General features: G+C 42.2%; 1 non-coding gene across 1 annotated transcript; it reads right to left on the bottom strand.

The window, feature by feature from the left end:
• Positions 1 to 1,921: 1,921 nt before the first annotated feature.
• Positions 1,922 to 1,994, bottom strand: trnaf-gaa (transfer RNA phenylalanine (anticodon GAA)). Its single transcript has one exon. It is a non-coding gene; the product is annotated as a tRNA-Phe (tRNA).
• Positions 1,995 to 6,626: the final 4,632 nt, after the last annotated feature.

Raw genomic sequence — 6,626 nt, 5'->3', positions numbered from 1 at the left:
GAAGTGTTCTCGGCTCCAAATTCTGTTCCTTTTTCTCTTCCTCTGTCTCAGTAAAAGCAGAATGAGGCAATCGTCGTCATCCGAAGAGTCCATATTGTTGGTTACTCGGTCAAAGTAGAACAGACGCAACACGTGAACATGCAAGCATGAAGTTTAATGGCCCAGGGTCCGGTTCTTCACGTGAACATGTAGCGTGTAGCGTGCAGCATGCAGCGTGAACCTTCTATGGCCCAGCAGCCTTACTGACTTTTGTTTCCAGATCGTAGGAACTGCTCCGCGTACCAGACATCAATCAAATCCTTCTATGTGAATCTGCCTCACAAATTTATCTTTTGCAAAACTGCAGGGGCGCAGATAGGATTTTTGAACTGGGGGGGACTGAGCTGTCAGCAAATGATTTCATTTTGTGTAAATGCATTATATATATATATCAGCTGGAAGCCTCAGTCCAGAAGAGCGCAGTCCTAGGAACATCGAAGATACTGCGCAGAACCCTCAAACTCCCAGGCCTCTGGTAGAGGACCCGAGCTTGAGGATGACATGGATACCACCCCCCCGCTGGGGGTGAGAAGGAGATTTTTTATATATATATATATATATATATATATATATATAATGTGTGTGTGTACTGAAGCTTCAATATACATTCGAATTGTGAGTTTTCTAACTAAATGAACATTGGTAGACAAAGGCCTACCTGGTCAACATTGCTCGGTTTTTGAAAAAACGCTGTAATTGTTTTTTGTTTTTTCATTGTTGACCCCACCAGGGATTGCCTGCAGGCCAGGAGGACAATGTTAACATCTTAAATCTCATAATTTCAGTTAACAGTTGCTGCTTACTAAAATAACATACATAAAAATAACAACATTAAAAGATATTCATCTACAGCCTAGAATGCTGTTATTTTACATTTAGCCTACTTCAGGTAAGTCCAAATTCCTTCTTATTATTATCAGACTAGCTACTCAACATTACAAAACAAGTATTTGTCACATCTGGGAAAGGCAACAGGCATAGGATATTTACATCTTTTGGTTCTTGAAACAAACGCTATGATTTTTTTCCCCTCTTCTCTGGCTTAATGTGGCAGAAAGATCACCAGCTCAGTCATTAGACAGTTGTTTATGATCACTATGGTTACCGCGACAGGCAAAGTCCCCAGCTCCCCTTAGGACCCCGGGGTCGAGATGGTGCGTTACATTTACATTGGAAGTTGGAACTTGGAGCTCCAAGCAACATAACCTCAGAACTGAGCGCTTCCCGGTTTAAAAACTGGGACATCATGGAACATTGAATTTGAAAAAAATGGCCAGTTAATGAAATGAAATGAAATGAAAACCCCAACGTTTATGCTGGGAGATGCTGGATTTCAATGCTTTTCCAACTTACGAGTAAAACTGAACGCACCATTAGTCGTAGCAGAAACACCGCTGCTATCAAATGGATGAGCTGTGCAGTGTTATTAACCGAGAATTACGTGGAAATTGAACACCTTGCTTTCCCATATCTGCAAGGATCTGCTCCAGCCTACACCGATTCAAGAAGGGGAAAATGTGGATTGATCACAGACAAGGCTGCTGCCATTTCAACTTTGTGCTGCAGTGTAAGTTAGCCTAACTAACGGAACATTAATCCTCACTTTTTCTACCTATGTGTGGCGCCTTACATAGGGACGGTGGGTGGGGGGGACAGATGGGGGTCACTATAAATCTGGGGGGGACATGTCCCCCCCACTATCTGCGCCCTTGCCAAACTGTCCTGTCTGCTTGAAGTTACCTCTCTTTGTTGGTACAAATCAAACCCATTCATTCTGCAAGTGTCCTGCTGACTTTGGGCTACAATGGATCAAAATTCTGCTTTTTTTCCATCAACAACACACCTTTTAAGTGTCAAAGGCTTAGATGAACACACCCCACAGTGCCAAAACCCAGGATTGAACCAGGGACCTTTAGATCTTCAGTCTAACGCTCTCCCTACTGAGCTATTTCGGCAAGATCATGCCACCATCTGAGCAGTCACGTCACCGATATAAACATGAGTAGTTGCTAAATCCAATCGGTAAGGTCACATGGTGTTCCTTTTGAACCAAAATCTAATGAAATATAGTGTTTAAAATAAGAGATAGTATCATCTGGAAGCATTACATATGTAATGTGCTAATTGATTAATGAAACTCTTTTACGTTGTTGGCAATTTGTTTTATTCCAAGCATGTTTTTAATTAAATGAACAAATGTTCACATGAAAGAATGAGCAAATAATAAGCTAAATAATGAGGTAAATGTGTTCTCTGTGCTTGCTCATTTCACTGTTACCCCCCAATCATGAAGTCTTGATTATTTCAACTGTTATCCACAGAGTCAAGTGGATAATGATCTCCCTTATAAGTGCACACACGCACAGAGAGAGAGAGAGAGAGAGAGGTTTTGATCTGTGTGTAGTGTATAAAATAGATTGTGAAATAAAAAATTGAATAAAGAATAGGGAGATTTTGATTATATGATCAAAATCTCTGTCTCTCTCACACACACGCAATGTTAGATGTGCAGGAGAGATGGCATGAGGTCGTTACAGTATAGGTCGAGGACAAAGCTGCACACTGGTGTCGGCTCTACTCTCCCGTTTGCTGCCCTGTGTTTGGTCTGTCTGGGGTCCTGGGGGCGGTGATGTGGCCCATCGGTGGTTGCTGTGTCTGTATCGGGCCCCTGCCTGCTTCGCCGGTGGCTGGTGGGATGATGGGGTTTTTGCACTATCTTTTACTGTTCTTTTGTATTGCGATTGTTGTGTAGGTGTTGTGTAGGTTTTGTCATTGCTCTTTTCTTTCTATTGTCCCTGTTGCTCTAATTTTTGTATCCCCTTGTTTCTTATGCAGTCTGTCATTCCTGTGGGATTTTTTTTTTTTACTTTTTTGTATGTCACATAGTTCTGTGTGTGTTCCATATGTTTTTTTTTTAAGTTATTTTTTTGTATCATTCTCCTGGGGCTTCACTACAGAAACTTCCAAGCGTCCTACTAGTTTTTTTTTTCTTTTGCTTGTTTTCTTCGTTTGTTTAATATGACAATTTCATTTTCATTTAGGAACTGCTCCACATACCAGACATCGCTCAAATCCTTCTATGTGAATCTGATGAGCATGCAGTTGAGACAACCTGGACATGTTAGCTCAGATGCTACAAACAAAGGCTTCAGAAATACCACTGAGATTTGAATTCAAATCATTGGAGTCAAAGGCCAGATTGCTAACCATTACACCATGGAACCAAGACATAGATATAAGCCTGTTTTCAGCACCAAATTACTGGCATCGACCTGGCGAAAAAAAAAAAAATCAAACCTGCCCTTGGGCAAAGGCTGAGACGTACACAACCCACACTCCTCAACGGCAAAACCCAGAATTGAAGCAGGGACCTTTAGTCTAATGCTTTCCCTACTGAGCTATTTCAGCAAGCCCGCTATGAGTAGGTCATGTTGCCATCCAAGCAGTTGGATGCAACATTTGGTCCTTGTCAAATATATGCAGCAAGCAGAATTTTTGTTTCTGAGATCACATTGCATCACATAGCAGGCATTTTACACAAGTGCAAAAGTCAGCTACAAGAAGTGCTGAACTTCTAGAAGACAACTTGTAAGCACTTACATTCAAACTACACTAAATGTGCTACAATTAGGGTAACAGCCAGAGAAACGTTGCAGTGCTCACAGGAGACACAAAATTCAAATACACAGATGAGACTGCCTCAAAGAGAAGCACTTATGAATCTCTTAAAAATCAGTGCTCTTCTTTGAATTAAGAAGAACAACTTTATTCATCACACGCTTGTGAAATTCCTCTCTGCAGTTAACCCATCCGAAGCAGTGAACACAAACCTGAGCAATGAGCACACACACAGAGCAGTGGGCAGCCATGCTAACAGCACCCAGGGAGCAGTTGGGAGTTAGGTGCCTCGATCAAGGGCACCTCAGCCCACAGCCATCCCATATTAACCTAAGTGCATGTCTTTGAACTGTGGGGGAAGCCAGAGCACCCTGAGAACCCATACAGAACATGCAAAATCCACACAGAAGGGCCCCCACCAGGGCAAAACCCAGAACCTTCTTGCTATGAGGCAACTGTGCTAACCACTTACACCACAATTAATCTAACTGTGCTTCATTTTGAAAGTAACTTTACTTTAATCAACTATAAAATGTATCTTGAGTTGCTTGAATCACTCAAAAATAGAGTATTTTCACATGTCGTCATCAAACTGGAAGTTGGCCATATTGGAGGCATTGGATACATCAAATCACAAAATGCTGATTTTAACTTTGGCTAGGCTGCGGTTAAACCTTTCTTCAAAATACCTTGCATATGAGTTTGGCGTATCACAAGACAAATAGCATGTGTAAGGTGTGATGGAGTGCCTGTCACTACAGTTGAGTATGTGCTCTAACTGCCATACCAATGACCCTGGCACTTTGGTCAGGTTAGCCATAGAGATTTTCTGAAGAAAGCAGAAGTAACATGAACCTGCTTTCCTCCACACATCTCATGCAACCATCTCAAATGTTGAGCAGGATCCTGCAGACATGAAAAGTCAAACCTTTGAAAGATATAATGAAATTCCAGTAGCACATAAGCACTTTTGTGTGGGTCGTCTGGCTTTGTCTGGTATGATTTTCACTTCGCTTGTAAGAGGTCCAAGGTTGAAATCCTGGATAAGCCCAGGGTTGACCTTAAATTGTTCACCTGTTAGAAAAAAAATTAAAGGAATGCTGGCTGCATCGTTCTTAAAGTGCTAGTCTCATGAAAATTACATCATAAAATCTCTGGCTTTGTGTGTGTGAGGTGCTCAAATAGGCTATAAACCTATAGGGCCAGTGGCGCAATGGATAACGCGTCTGACTACGGATCAGAAGATTCTAGGTTTGACTCCTGGCTGGCTTGAAAATTTTAAAGAGTGGTGTAGTGGTTCGCACTGTTGCCTCACAGCAAGAAGGTTCTGGGTTCAGTGGCTGGTGGGGGCCTTTCTGTGTGGAGCATGTTCTCCCCATGACTGTGTGGGTTTCCTCGAGGTGTTCTGGTTTCCCCCACAGTCCAAAGACATGCAGTTAGGCTAATGTGGGGTGGCCTTGGGCTGAAGTGCCCTCGAGCAAGGTACCTAACCCCTGACTGCTCCCCGGGCGCTGTAGTGTGGCTGCCCACTGCTCTGGGTGTGTTTGCGTGTGTTCACTGCTTCAGATGGGTTAAATGCAGAGGATGAATTTCACTGTGCTTGAAGTGTGCATGTGACAAATAAAGGTTTCTTCTTCTAAGTTAGCGTATAAATAAAAAATTGGTTCAAAAATACATTTTTGCATATGAATTCTGCTCCAAAAATCACTAAAAGCTTGTCTGCCATTATTAGATCGCAGCGATTTACAGGTTAGCGGTGCTGCATGCGTGACGTCATGTGCACCAATGCCTTTTTTTGTGTCCACATGGACTCTATACTATTCTCTGCAGTGGCGTCCGTTCTTGAAACCAATTCTTTTGAAAGAGACAAAAAGGCTCTTCAAATTCATCCTCAATCTTTGGTTGGTTGTCTGAGGATGATTTAGAACCTATAGCCATGGAGAAAGAGGTGGACAAATATACAAGCCAAGTTGCTCGTGAAGAAGAAGAGCAACAGGGGGGCAGCCAAGATGGTGTCAGTGTAATATGTGATTTGTGGAGCTCTGAAACATGATGAACAAAACCTAATGTGCTGAATTGCTAAATATGCTTAAGGGCTGATTAGAATGAACCTAATTGATAAACTAAATAGCGACTACAAGGACCTCGAGCAGAAACAATTTTTTAATCCTTGTTTTCTTTCATTTTATTCACTGTTATCCAGCTAGCGCCTTGAGTTAACCATTCAGTGAACCTGCTAACTAAAGGAGAAGTGAACATATCACTATACAAACTAAACCAACAGGAGTTGGTAAGCATACTTGCTACTTTTTTCAGGTTATCCATCAATATGGAAACAGAGGATGATAGCTGCACTGTAATGCATTTCTATGCCAGAAAGTCTCTGAGTGAAAATTTGAACCAGATGCTTTACAAGACGGAATGGAACAGTGTTTGGTGCCACTACCAGAAACTCCGAAACCATGACCAGCCACAAAGTCAAGGACATGTGCCAGTGACGAGGATTATAAAGAGGCTGTGCCCATCTTGCTTTTGCTAAAAATAATGTAAAGAATTGAAAAGATGCAAGAAGAATCTCTCAAACGGCTGCAGTCACTTGAGGCAATGGTTAAAGATAATACAAATTCCATTAAAAGTGTCACCGACGTCCTTGATTCTATGGGGAAACAGGTAGAAGACGTGACAAATAAAGTCATCGCCTTACAAAGTAAAGTCCACATCTTAGAAAAAGAGAACAGTGTCCTCAGAAACAATGCAGCGACCTGGATGCCTATAAAAGAAGATGGAATCTACGAGTGTCTGGCATTCCGGAGCAAGCAGGTGAGAAAGTGAAGAATATCATCGTTGACATTTTCAAACACGTCTCCCTGGACATCGTGGACCAGCTGGCTTACTCAGTGGACATTGCTCACAGATTAGGTCCCTGCTCTGCAGAGGTGTGCTCCAGCCGTTGCATCATAGTTCAATTC

The sequence above is a fragment of the Neoarius graeffei genome, chromosome 1 (assembly GCF_027579695.1).
Source record: "Neoarius graeffei isolate fNeoGra1 chromosome 1, fNeoGra1.pri, whole genome shotgun sequence".
Taxonomy (NCBI): Eukaryota; Metazoa; Chordata; class Actinopteri; order Siluriformes; family Ariidae; genus Neoarius; species Neoarius graeffei.
Note: the sequence above shows the minus strand (reverse complement) of the source record. Positions and strands in the feature narration are given on the sequence as shown.